This window comes from Orycteropus afer, unplaced genomic scaffold (genome assembly GCF_000298275.1).
Source record: "Orycteropus afer afer isolate SDZICR_OR568_19922 unplaced genomic scaffold, OryAfe1.0 scaffold00013, whole genome shotgun sequence".
Classification (NCBI taxonomy): Eukaryota; Metazoa; Chordata; class Mammalia; order Tubulidentata; family Orycteropodidae; genus Orycteropus; species Orycteropus afer.
This window is the reverse complement of record NW_006921600.1, coordinates 22,344,895-22,358,669: the sequence shown is the minus strand read 5'-3', so window position 1 is coordinate 22,358,669 and position 13,775 is coordinate 22,344,895.

Below are 13,775 nucleotides of genomic sequence, written 5' to 3'. Positions count from 1 at the left end.
TATATCCTAAAGAAGTGAGAGCCATGACAAGAACAGACATATGCACACCCATGTTCATCACAGGACTATTTACAATAGCCAAAAGATGGAAACAACCTAGGTGTCCATCAGCTGAGGAATTGATAACCAAACTATGGTACATACACAAATGAAATAATATGCAAATCTAAAGAATAACCTAGAATCTGCAAAACACTGCATAACATGGATGAACTTGGAGGACATTATGCTGAGTGAAATAAGTCAATCACAGAAGGACTAATCTTGTATTAGTCCATGATTGTAAAAATCAAGGAAAGGTTTATCTATGGAAGGATATTTTCTTTGTTGGTTACCATGGGTGGGAGGGGAGGGAACACTGTTAGATAGGTAGAGATAAATATTGATTTGAGTGAAGAGAAGGGCAATGTACCAAATGTGAGTGATAAACATGGTGGCGTTGAGGAAGAGGAAGACATAGAGAGGTATGTGGAAGGTCAAGACAGCAAAGATGAACCCTTTTGCACATACAGTACTGTGTTGTCAGTGGAGGCAAATATGAGTATATTGGTGGATAGATTGTCAGTGAAGGCAAAGATGGGTATATGGGTGGATAGATGGGTGGACAGGCTGAATTATTAGGTATGTCTATGAAGCGGGGAATGTACCCAAGACCATGTATAGGGTTGGCAGACAATGGTCCTATAAGTGTATTTGTATGATTTGAATTCCCAGGTATATAGTAGAGCTGACAAGGGACAAGGTTGTAGTCACTTCTTAGTCACAGCCAGCTACCCAGAGGGAGTTAGTAGTTGAACCTGTGGGCTTGGGACCATAGTCACAGGGGACATCAAGCTCAATTGGCATGACACAGGACACAAAACATTGTTCCCCTTCCTACTTTGGCGAGTAGCAACTGGAATCTTAAAAGCTTGCAAGCAGCCATCTAGGTGCAACGATGGGTCTATCCTCGTCCAGAGCAAAGAAGAATGAAGAAAACCAAAGATTCATGGAAAAAATTAGTCCTAGCAACTGGTACACCAAGTGATCCACAGCCTATATGACTATGAGTCCAGAAGAACGAGATGTGCCTGGCTACCACTGTCAACCACTCAGAGGGGGATCTAAGTAGGAGATCCTGGATAGAGAGGGAAAACAAGGTGGAACAAAACTCAAAATCATTTGGGGAAAAAAAAAAAGGTGACCAGATTTGCTGGTCTGATAGAGCCTGGTGGAACCACTGAGACTATGGCCCCTAGTTGCCTTTCATGTCTGGAATTGAACCCACACTTGTGGCTTCCAGCCAAACAAAAGACAGGCATAGGAGTTCAACATTTACCTGAGGTATATACACTCCTTGGAGAGAACAATCATGGGATAAAAAGGGCTATGTATGCACAGGGAGACAGCTCAGGGGGCAGGGGTACATGGAAGGATGGACAAAGGGAAGAGGTAACTCGGGAGAAGTGGGAGGGGAGCTGTTGCATTGTGGTGAATTGTGGTCAATGTCATGAGACAAAGTGTATGTTAACCTCTGTATGGAAAGTGAATTTGTGCTATAAATTTTCACCCAAATCACACACACACACACACACACACAAACAAAAACAAAACAAACAAAAAAACCCAACCCTTTGAGTTATCAGAAGAAGGGGTACAAACTATTCAGAAGCTGAAAGAAGCTTTGGTTAACACTTGTGCTTTAGGATTTTCTGATATAAAATTGCCATTTTCTCTGTACATATATATAAGTCAATGAGAAATATCTTTGGGGTATTATACAGAAACATAAAGAATATAATTGACCTATAACAAAACCAAACCAAACTCACTGCCTTCGAGTTAGTTCTGACTCATAGCAACCCCTCCTTGGATTTCTGAGGTGCTATCTCTATGGAAGTAGGTTGCCCAGTCTTCCTTCTGAGGAGTGGCTGGTGGGTTTGAACTGCCAGCCTCTGGCTAGCAGTCAAATGCCTTAGGCACTCTGCCACCAGATCTCCCAACTGACTATTATTAAAAAAAATAAAACCCCTCACTGTCATTGAGTCAATTCTGATTCACAGTGACCCCCAGTGGGTTTCTGGGGATGTAAATCTTTATGGAGGTACAAGTAGATTGCCCCATTTTCCTTCTGAGGAGCAGCTGGTGCATTTGAACTGCTGACCTTCTGGTTAGCAGTCAAATGCCTTAGGCACTAGTCACCAGAGCTCCTTAGAAGCTCCTATAGCTTTCACTTAATTATATTAAATAACTTGGGTATAATTTCCTTGTATAACAGCAGTCGTGGCCACAGCCAGATGGTGGAAACCACTGCTGACATAGTACTAAGAAATGATCTAGATGTATATGTCTTTCTTGCAGTTGCTGTCATTTTCAATTCTCATTTAACTTGACATCTTTCTGCTAGTAGAGTAACTGCAAACAATGTGCTTTTAATTTTTGCTCCCAACCTCAGCCTTCACACCCTATTCATTCTTAATCCTGCCACACTATTGTCCACTTTGGAGCCTGTGGGTAATTGTTCCATAAGTGTCTGGATTTGACTGATCGATTATTGACACCCTGTTCATGTTTAGAGGAGAACCCTCTGACTAAGTTTTCCATGATTTTATTTGTTGATGGATCTTATTTAAAATCTAACCCTTAAATTTCAGGAAAGATATGTTGTCACCACTACCACAGAAATGTTGGAAAGTGGGGCTGTTTCTGAGGTATCTTCAACTTAAAGGCTGAACTGATTGCACTCACTTAAGCCAGTAAATTGGCCAAGGGATAATCTGTCACAATTTGCATCTACTCAAGGTATGGACTTGGGATGGTATATGACTTTTGAATGTTATAGAAGCAAATGGGATTTTTAAGATCTTTTGGGACTCCTGTAAAAAATAGGACCCTGGTTACAGATATTTTAGAGGCCTTGCTTCTTCTCTGAAATATTTGTAGTGAAAGTAACAGCTTACCAGTCTACAAAATCAAAAAATTGGTATAATTACACCCTGTGGTAGTTAAATTTGTATGTCAACTTGGCTGGGCCTGGTTGAGTGGCTGGGCAGTTGGTGGTAGTTATTCCCCATGATGACACTGGCAATCAACTCCATGGTAGGATCTACCACAAGCAGCTGAGTAGCTGTTTTTGGGATGTGGTCTACTTCCTGTATATAAGGAGAAGCCTTGGGGATAGTCTCTAGCTTATGGAACACTTAGACCCTGCATATAGCCACATCATTTCATTGTTCAGCAGTCTGCCATGCTCTGCCAACCCTGGGACTTACAATGGACTTGAACGAATGGTCTGCTCTATGGTTTGGCAACATTGGGACTGTGCCATTTTGTTTGTCAACCTTAGGCTTGTTGGCCTCAGCAACCAGTAGCTGCCTGCGTGAAGAGATGCCTCACTTCAGTGGGCCGGGAGCTGGAGGCAGAGCTGAAGCCCAAGGTTGAGGGGCTTTCACTCAGCCCTTAGAGCCTGGCACCTGGAACTTGGACTTCTAGCCTCCAAAATTGTAAGAGAATAAACTACTGTTTGTTCCAGCCATCCCATTTGTTGTGTATTCTTGTCAGAGCCGCACTAGGTAGCCAGAACAACCCTACAAGAATTAATGTTTTGGAGGTTATATATACCTAACAATTTGGCTTTTGAATTATGATTGTCACATGTAAACTTTTCTATTTTGCCCTATCACATACAAGGTATCTGTGCCCCTTGTGGTTATATGTTTCAGTGTGGAGGGTCCAATTACTCTCAGATTCAGGATCCTGTTCCTATTAATCAACCTACTACCTGGGCCATATCTTGCCTAGGTGACTGGAAAATGAAAGGCCAATGTTCCTTTGGAATATTTGGGTACCATTTGATATACACAGCTGAGATGCCGGCATCCATTGGATTAGTGATATTAAATATATGAATATTGTGAAAGGTGATGTAGCTGAAAATCCTATAATCTTCCATCCAAGTTGGGGTTAGTCCTTCTCAAGAGCTTTAATACTGTCCTATGGAATTTTTGAATTAAAACAATCTCTTTGAAGTCTTTCCATTATATGTGTCAGATTGCAGACAAAATAGCCAATGGAATGGCTGCCCAGCAAAAGTCCCTTACTTCACTAGCCAAGGTAGTGTTTGATAATCACATAGTTTTAGATGTCCTGCTGGTTCAGCAGGGAGGAGTTTGTGCAATTGTCACTACTGCTTGTTGCTTGTGGATTAACAAGTGGAGGAACACACAGAGGAAGTAAAGCAAGATATATATAAGATTAGGCAGCAATCAACTTGGTTACATTCTACTACTACTGTGCAGTCTCCTGATCTGTTTGGATGGCTCTTAAGAGGCATAGGCTCACGGATTCAGTCTGCACTGCAAGGACTAGTTATATTCCTTGTCCCAATCTTAGTTATATTTGGCCTTATCAAATGCATTGTAGGTTGTGTAACCCATTATAAGTCCTCGGGGAAGTTAAAGGCAAAATAAATGATGTATGTTGACTCTTCATTTTTGCAATACCCAAGAAGAAGCAGTTTAGATCTAAGAGACTAGTGAAGACCCAGATACTATTCAGTGGAAATTAGCACAGTGGTTTTAAAGTACCTACCATGGTCACCATAGTGCCTAAGGCATTTGATTGCTAACCAGATGGTCATTGGTTCAAACCCACCAGCCACTCTGCAGAAGGGACACTGGACAGTCTACTTCCATAAAGATTGACTGCCTTGGAAACCCAATGGGGGTTGCTGTGAGTGGGAATCAACTCAATGGCAGTGAGTTCAGAGGTTTTTTTTGTTTTGTTTTGTTTTTTAACCCTGGTCACCACCTAGGTGTCAGTAAGTCTGGGTAACAATGCTTTATTCTTACTTCCTTGATAATTTTTGTGCCCCTACAGACTGCAGAAGGGGGACCCACCCTAATGTGGGTGACGTGAGACCAGTTCATCCTAAAGAAGGGGGTTTCCAAAAATAGCAGGTTGGAAACTTCCTTAAGGGAATTATGGAAGCAGAACCTTTAAGAAACTTGAAGGGTTAATGAATAAACAGCAAAGCCATTATAATATAAAACTAGCTTCTCATGATACCACTAGTTCATTCTGTGAGCCTTATGACCTCCACTTGAGGGCTCAAAGGATAAGTAACTTTTTGTTACTTTGTTATCTTTAAAATTAATGGAATGGAAAACTAGAATAAGAGAACTTTGGTACTGTTAAGGAGGAGCAGAATATTTGCATGGTCTTAAAGTGTCTTCTCGCAGACTGCTTATTAATTTCAAGGGAGAAAATATCCCTGTTAATTATACAGTGGAGACATTGGACAATACCCTGACCAGGTAATCAAAATTAACTTCACCTATGAGGGGACAGATGGATATCATGTGCCTCCAGATATGATATCCATAAAACGACAGAGCCTTACCTATGCAGTATTCTGGCAGAGAATGCAAATCCTCTATCTAATTGTGATGAGACATCAGATAAACACAAAATTAGGACTTTAGGACTATAAAAAAGACTAAATGTACCATAGTCTAAGAAAATGTCAGTGCTATGAGAGATAGACAGACTGCAGAAATGTTCTAGATTAAAGGAGGCTGGAGAAACATGATAACTAATTTCAACATTTAACCCTAGATTGTGTGCTACAGGGAAAAATGCTACAGGGAACTTTATTAGATTGAGTGACAAAATTTGAATAAGCATTGTAGAGTAAATAAAAGTATTATCAGTGGAAATTTATGAAATTCATAACTGTACTGTGGTTATGTAAGATAATATCTCTAGTCTTAAGAAATACACACTGAGATATTTAGGGCTAAAGGAATTTATCTTCCAAGGTTCAGAAAAAAAGTTACAAGTATCCATAAGGAGAGAGAGAGAGAGAGAGAGAATTTCAGTGTAAAGGACAATGCAAATGGAATAAAATTTTAACAATATGTGAATCGGGGTAAAGGGTGTAGAAAGTTTCTTAGATTATTTTTAGTTTTACAACTTTTTGTTAGTGTGAAGTTATTTACAAATAGAAATTTAAAAAAAGAAAGAAAAAACACTTCCTTTTTTTTATGTCTAAGGAAAGTGTTTACTTTCAGGTCTAAAAAGTAGGATGTAGATGAAATAATTCTAAATAATCTGCTTTCATGTTATACAATAATTTAGAGTCTTAGAGTCAAAGCACCTTATGTGTCATCTTGTACAATCTGCCATCTAGAGCTGGGACTCCTTTGGTGGTTGACTTACCTGTTCTTGAACATGTTCAGGGACTCAGTCTTAAAAGTACTGAATGGTGAGATGGCCATCTTATGGATGTTTAGGACACAGCTCCTAAAGACTGATAAAGTGTGTTGCAGTTCTGAAACTACATAAAAAATGGATTTTAAAGATGAGAAGGTAAAGAAATGCCTTAGGTTTAGACTTCTCTACAGTGCCATTTAAGGGCAGTAGTGGTTCAGTGGGGAATTCTTGCCTTCCATGGGGAAGACATGGGTTCAATTACCAGACAATACATAGCCACCACCTGTCTGACAATGGAGGATTGAATGTTGCTGTGATTCTGAAAATATTTCAGTGGCACTTCCAGACTAAGATAGACTTAAGGGGAAAGTTCTGGCAATCTACCTCTGAAAATCAGCCAGGGAGTAACTTGTGGATTGCAATGGTCCAATCCATAACACATTATGGGGATGGAACAAGATCGGGCAGCTTTTTGTTTTGTTGTGCATGGGTTCACCATGAGTTGGAGGCCAGTTTGACAACAGCTAACAACAACAATAGTGTGCCATTCAAAACTCTCTTACTAAGTCTCTTGGGTAACAGTTCTGTGCAGGTTCATCTGCTATCCCCTCCTCAAAGCCTTCCAGTGCCTCTCCCTTCCTGCCCCGGGGTGTCTCTGGTGCCACAATGTGGGATACCTTTACAACTACACTGCACTAACATTCATGCAACTCCAAAGTATTGAGGAGCTGATCCACATAGGACCACCTCTGACCAGTGGAAGATGGGAGTAATGATTAAATGTTTCTCCAGGGCAGTTTGGGCCGTCATTTCGTGGGACTCCTTAGAGGGCCCAATGCAAGAAGGAGCCCCAGTTGCTTGCGAAAGTGCCTACCTCAGTTACTCCTTCCGGGGTTTGATGTTTCACTCCTCCTGTCCTTCACTTCTGCTTCCTGGGATCACTTCCTAAATAGCCGTCATGCAAGCTTTTGTCTCAGGTTCTGCTTTCAGGGACACTCAGGCTAAGATAACATTATTGAAAAAAAACCTAAAACTCAAATGGGAAGGATGCTAATTGCTAATCTACCCAAAGGCCATGGGCCAGCTGAACAGCAGGATGATTTGTTTGATTTGTTTCACATGGTTTCACGACTACCACCATATGCCACTGAATTGATTCTGACTCATATCAACCCATGTGTGTCAGAATAGAAGGTTTTTTTTTTTTTTTTTAACTTTTATTGTGGTGAAAACATATACAACAAGACATTCAGCAACCAACAACTCCACATTTACAGCTCAGGGACACTGAAGACATTTTTCTTGTTGGGCTACCATTGTTGGTAACCTTTTCCAAAATATTCTAGCACATTAGCATAAACTCAGTGCCCCCAAAACAAAAGCTTCCCCCTTTCCCTTCCCTCCTACCCCTGGTAGCCACTAATAATCCTTGGTGTGTGTGTATATATATATCTGTATCTATATCCATCTCTCTCTCTATATATATATATTTTTTTTCAACCTATCTAGGAATTTTCCCTCCCCTCCTTTTCCATCCCTGGTAATCAACAAAGAAGTTTTCCTTCCATGTATAAACTTTTCCTTAACGTCTTACAATAGCGGACTAGTACAATATTGGTCATGTGATTGACTTATTTCACTCAGCATAATGTCCTCCAAGTTTATCCACATTTTGTGGTGTTTTACAGATTCTACATTATTCTTTAGGGTTGCACAGTATTCCTTTGTGTGTATGTACCACAATTTGTTTATCCATTCCTTGGTTGATGGGCATTTAGGTTGTTTCCATCTCTTTGCTATTGTGAATAGTACTGTGATGAACGTGGGTATGCATATATCTATTCATGTCCTGCCTCTCACTTCTTTAGGATATGTATCTAGTAATGGGATTGTAGGATCCAATGGTATTTTCTTTCCACCAACTTTTTTTTTTTTTTTTACAAATTGCCATACTGATTTCCACAGTGGTGGAATCATTTTACAATCCTACCAGTAGTGTATGAGAATCCCAATCTCTCCACATCCTCACCAATATTTGTTATTTTCTGTCTTGTTGAACTTTGTTGTTAATGCTGGGGTGAGATGGTTATCTCATGGTTGTTTTGATTTGCATCTCTCTAATGGCTAATGGTTGTGAATATTTCTTCATGTGTTTGTTGGCTGCCTGAATATCTTCTTTGGTGAAGTATCTGTTCATATCTTTGGTCCATTTTTAAATTGGATTCTTTGTCTTTTTGATGTTCAGGTATTGGGGTTTTCTGTAAATTTTAGAGATAAGTCCTTTGTCCAATATATCATTGCTGAATATTTTTTCCCATTCTGTAGGTTTTCTTTTAACTCTTTTAGAGAAGTCTTTTGATGCACATAGAATTTAATTTTCAGAAGGTCCCAACCATCTAGTTTATCTTCTGCTGCTTATGCATCTAGAGTTACACTTGACAGTCTATTTATGCCATAAATTGGGGCCCCAAAGAGTTACACTTGACAGTCTATTTATGCCATAAATTGGGGCCCCAAACTTTGCTTCTATTTTTTCTTTGATGAATTTTATAATTTCAGGTTTTATATTTAAGTCTTTGATCCATCTGGAGTTAGTTTTTGTGTATGGTGTGAGGTATGAATCTTGTTTTATTTTTCTGCAAATGGATATCTAGTTTTGTTAACACCATTTGTGAAAGAGGCTATCTCTTCCCCATGTAATGGGTTGATAAACAAAGATCAGCTGATCATAGGCTGATGGATTTATTTCTGGGTTCTTAATTCTGTTCCACTGGTCTATATGTCTGTTGTTGTACCAATACCAGGCTGTTTTGACAACTGTGGCTGTATAGTAGGTTTTGCAATCTGGGAGTATGAAACCTTCTACTTTGTTCTTTTTCCTCAGTAGTGCTTTGCTTCTCTACGGTTTCTTTCATTTCCATATAAAATTAGTGATTGGTTTTTCCATGTCCCTAAAGAATGGTGATGGAATGTGGATCAGGATTACACTGAATGTACACATTATTTTGGGTAGTACTGACATTTTCACAATATTCAAATCCTATCCATGAGCATGGTACTTTCTTCCATTTATGTAGATCTCTTATAGTTTCTTGAAGTAGTATTTTGTAGTTTTCTTTGTATAGATCTTTTGTGTTCCTAGTAAGATTTACTCCCAAGTATTGTATTTTTTTGGTAGCTATTGTAAATGGTATCGATTTCCTTATTTCCTTTTCAAAGACCTCTTTGCTGGTGTAGAGGGATCCAACTGATTATTGCATGTTGATCTTGTATCCTGCCGCTATGCTAAATCTTTCAATAAGTTCCAGTAGTTTTCTTGCTGAGTCTCTTGGGTTTTCTAGGTATAGGATCACATCATCTGCAAATAGGGATAGTTTTACTTCTTCCTTACCAATTTGGATGCCTTTGATTTCCCTTTCTTGCCTTATTGCCTTGGCTAGTACTTCCAATACAATGTTGAATAGAAGTGGAGATAGAGGGCATCCTTGTCTGGTTCCTGTTCACAAGGGGAATGATTTCAGTCTCTCTCCATTGAGAATAATGTTGGCTATTGGTTTTGCATACATGCCCTTTATTATGTTGAGGAATTTCCTTTCTATTCCTGTATTTCGGAGAGTTCTTATCAGGAATGGGGGTTGGATTTTATCAAATGTCTTTTCTGAATCTATTGATTTGATCTTGTGATTCTTTCCTTTTATTTTACTTATGTGATGGATTACGTTGATTATTTTCCTATGTTGAACCATCCTCACATACCTGGTGTGAATTCCACTTGGTCATGATACATTTTTTTTTTCGATATATTGTTGGAGTCTGTTGGCTAGGATTTTGTTGAAGGTTTGTGCATCTCTATTCATGAGAGGTATTGGTCTGTAGTTTTCCTTTCTACTGATGTCTTTGCCTGATTTTGGTATCAGGGTTATGTTTGCTTCATCAAATGAATTTGGGAGGATTCCATCCTTTTCTATATTCTGGAATAGTTTGAGTAGGATTGGTGTCAGCACTTCTCTGAATGTTTGGTAGAATTCTCCAGTGAAACCGTCTGGGCCAGGACTTTTTTTGGTTGGTAATTTTTTTATGTCCTGTTCAATTTCTTCTTTTGTTATGGGTCTGTTCAAGTTTTCTGCCTCAGTTTGGGTTAGTTTAGGTAAGTAGTGTATTTCTAAAAATCTGTCCATTTCATCTATGTTTTCAAATTTGTTGGAATACAGTTCTTCATAATATCTTGCTATTACTCCTTTTATTTCTGTTGTGATGTCACTCTTTTCATTTCTTATTCATGTTATTTGTATCTTTTCCTCTTTTCCTTTGTTAAGTTTGCTAGTGATTTGTCAATTTTATTAATCTTTTTAAAGAACCTACTTCTTGTCTTGTTGATTTTTTTTCTATTGTCTTTCTATTTTCTGTTTCATTTATCTCTGGTTGAACCTTTATTATTTCTTTTTTTTTCTGGTGACTGTAGGCTTTTTTTGCTGCTCTTTTTCTAGTTATGGGAGATGTTGGGTTAAGGTGTTGATTTTAGTTTGTTCTTCTTTTTTGATGTGTGCATCTATTGCTATAAATTGCCCTCTGATCATTGCTTTTGTTGTATACCAAAGATTTTGGCATGGTGTGTTTTATTCTTATTTGATTCCAGGAATATTTTATTTCATTTTTCATTTCTTCTAGTAGCCAGTCATTTTTGAGGAGGATGTTATTCACTTTCCATGTGTTTGTTCTTTTTCTATTGGTCCTCCTAGTGTTGATTTTTAATTTTATAGTATTGTGATTTGAGAAGATGCTTTGCATATTTCAATGTTTTTAAATTTGTTGAGGCTTGCTTTGTGGTGTAACATATGGTCTATCCTGGAAAATGTTCCAAGTGTGCTGGGAAAGAATGTATATTGTGCTGTTGTTGGGTGAAGTGCTCTGTAGATGTCTATAAAGTCAAGTGGTGGATTGCATTGTTTAGTTCTTCTGTGTCTTTGTTGAGTTTCTTTCCGGTTGTTCTATCTTTTATTGAAAATGGTGTATTAAAGTCTCCTACTATTACTGTGGACTCATCTATTTGTCCTTTCAATTCTGTTAAAGTCTGATTTATGTATTTTGGGACTCTTTCATTGGGTACATAGGTATTTATCATGGTTATGTCTTCTTGTTCAATTGATCCTTTACTCTTTATATAATGTTTTTCCTTGTCTCTTATGGTGGTTTTTGTTTTAAAGTCAATTTTATCAGAAATTAATATCGCCTCTCCTGCTCTTTTTTGATTGCCATTTGCTTGATGTATCTTTTTCCAAACTTTGATTTTTAGTCTATTTCTGTCTTTGTGTTTAAGGTGAGTCTCCTGTAGACAGCATATTGATGGGTCATGTTTTCTTATCCAGTTTGCTGGGTAACTCTCCATCTCTTGACTGGTGCAATTAATCCATTTACATTCAGTATAATTATTGACAAATATGAATTTATTGATGTCATTTTGTTATTTTTTTATTGTGTGGTGTTGCTGATTTCTCTGTTGTATGTAATTTTGTGCGCTGAGCTCATTTTGTTTATAAATTATGTTATCATCCCCTTCATTACTATTGTTTTAATATTTAATTATTTGTGCTTGTCCTCTTTTTAATTTTATTTTGATGCAAAGGTTATTATTTTTCTTTGAGGTTACACTGTGATTTATTATTTTCTTCCCAAGTTTAAAACAGTCTGTTCTATCTCACAATTGTCTTGACTTCCTCACCTTTTAGAAGGTATGCAGCTATACTATTTATTTCCTTTTTTTGGTTTGTAGTTGTCCTCATTTACCAATTGATGCTTCTGGTTGCCTGTTTATAGTCTTGTAAGCTTATTTTACTTTGGATCCTTCTACAAGTGGGTTAGTTTCTGGATTATGTAATCATGTATGCTAATCATTGGTTGTCATTTGCTGTTGTAACTTCTCTATCTGAAAGATTCCCTTTAGTATGCTTTGTAAGGTTGGTCTAGGAGCTCTGATGGCATAGTGCCTAAGGCATTTGACTGCTAACCAGATGGCTGGTGGTTCAAACCCACCAGTCACTCCTTGAAAGAAGGGTTGGGCAATCTACTTCTGTAGTGATATTGCCTTGGAAACCCTAGGAGGGGTCACTATGAGTTGGATCCGACTCGATGGCCATGACCAGGGTCCAGGACCAAGGTTGGTCTGGTTTGGACAAATTCCCTTAATTTCTGCTTATTTGGAAGTGTCCTAATTTCACCCTCATATGTGAGGGACAATTTTGCTGGGTATATAATTCTTGGTTGCAAATTTTTTTTCTTTCAGGGTTTTATTGCCTTCTCACCTGGTTTCTGCTGAGAAATCAGAGCTTAGTCTTACTGGTTGTCCTTTGTAGGTAACTTTTTATTTTTCCCATGTTGCTTTCAGGATCCTCTTTGTCTTTAGTTTTGGTGAGTTTGATGATGATATGTCTTTGTGATTTTCTCTTGGGGTCTTAATGGATATATTCTCATCTTTCATCATATTAGGGAAATTCTCTTCCAACATATCTTCAACAATTTTCTCTGTGATTTTATTTGTCTCTTCCTGTTGTGGAATTCTGATTATATATGGATTCTTCTTGTTGATGATATCCCACATGAATGTTAGATTTTCTTCATTTTATTTTGATATATATATATTTTTTCTGATTGAGCCCTTAACAAAGTGTTGTTGTTGTTTGCCATCGAGTCGGCCCCGACTCATAGCGACCCCTCCTTGGGTTTCCAAGGCAGTATCACTACGGAAGCAGGATTGCCCAACCTTCTTTCCGAGGAGTGGCTGGTGGGTTTGAACCGCCAGCCTTCTGGTGAGCAGTCAAGTGCCTTAGGCACTATGCTACCAGAGCTCCTCCCTTAACAAAATGGCAATGAGGTATTTGTCTTCAATCTCATTAATTCTGTCTTAACGTTGATTCAGTTCTTTTCCTTTGCCCATCCAATGTGTTATCTATTTCTGACAATTTAGTATTAGTCTGTTGGATTTCTATGTGTTGTTTTTGTATCAGTTCTACTTTTTTTTTTTGTCAATTTGTTCTTGTATTGTCTTCCTAAATTGTTCTAGAGTTTTGTCAGTATCTTCCTCGATCTTGTCAGTGTTTTCCTTGATCTGTCTCTCCGTCCATTGAAGGTACCAAAATATAATTATTTTGAATTCCTTATTAGGGAGTTCCAATGCTACTTCTTCCATGGGGTTGTTTTCCAGGTTTGCATCCTGATCCCTTGTTTCTACTACTTTATCTTGCTTTTTTTGTGTGAACTGTGATGGTCTGTTGCCTCTGAGACTTTGTGGTGTTATTGTATTTATGTTTAATTTGTGGTTGAATGTTGGTGTGATTTGCATAAGATATTTTCTCCCTTTATTTTGTTTTGATATATCTGTGTGAGTAGGGTACTATGCTACTCTAGTCACTAGTTGTTAGCATTTAGGCAGTCATCATCTGTCTCCATGTAGGTGTGATAGAGAATGAGTGTGCACAGATCTCTGTTAGCTGTTCATAAAGAGCAGTTGAGGGTGAGTCAAGCTGGTAACAGCCACTGTCTATTGGTCAGTCGGTAGAAAAGCAAGCCCTCACTCAATGGGTTGGGCT